The following is a 519-nucleotide window of genomic DNA, read 5'->3' as shown; positions in this document are numbered from 1 at the left end:
GCCCCCTAAGCAGGAGCAGCAGAAAGTCACTCAGAAGTCACCCGAAAGGTGGCCCAGCCGCTCTGGGAGTCTCTGCGACGCAGTCCTGGGGTCCCTGCCGGCATGAAGCAATGTATGCGTGCGGGCCGGCTCTTGGTAACACGCCAGGGCGTCCTGGGGTGGGCACTGTCCCCAGGGAGGGTGTCGGAGCAGAGCAACCTCCAGGTTACCTGCGCTCGGGCGTCGTCTGGGTGCTGAGCCCCACTGTGGGGACGTGAACTGGGAACTGTCCCTGCCCCCACAGAAGGATTCACAGAGTTGAGGGGAGACGGATGACTGCACGCAGCCCTCACTGCCCTGGCCTCTCTGGGGGAGCTTCTGGGGCCACCTTTGGCTGGAGCAGACGCGCCCCTGCGGCCCGGGTGGTCACTGCAGGGCGTCTGGCCTCTTTCAGCCACTGTCTCCTGGACGGCATGGCTGGCACCTGCCCCACGGGCAGCTGGGCCAAGTCTGTGCGCTCGGCCCCTCCACCTTGCTGGC

This window comes from Pteropus vampyrus, unplaced genomic scaffold, assembly GCF_000151845.1.
Source record: "Pteropus vampyrus isolate Shadow unplaced genomic scaffold, Pvam_2.0 Scaffold176, whole genome shotgun sequence".
Taxonomy (NCBI): domain Eukaryota; kingdom Metazoa; phylum Chordata; class Mammalia; order Chiroptera; family Pteropodidae; genus Pteropus; species Pteropus vampyrus.
The sequence above is the reverse complement of the archived record's forward strand: the minus strand, read 5'-3'. Positions refer to the sequence as shown.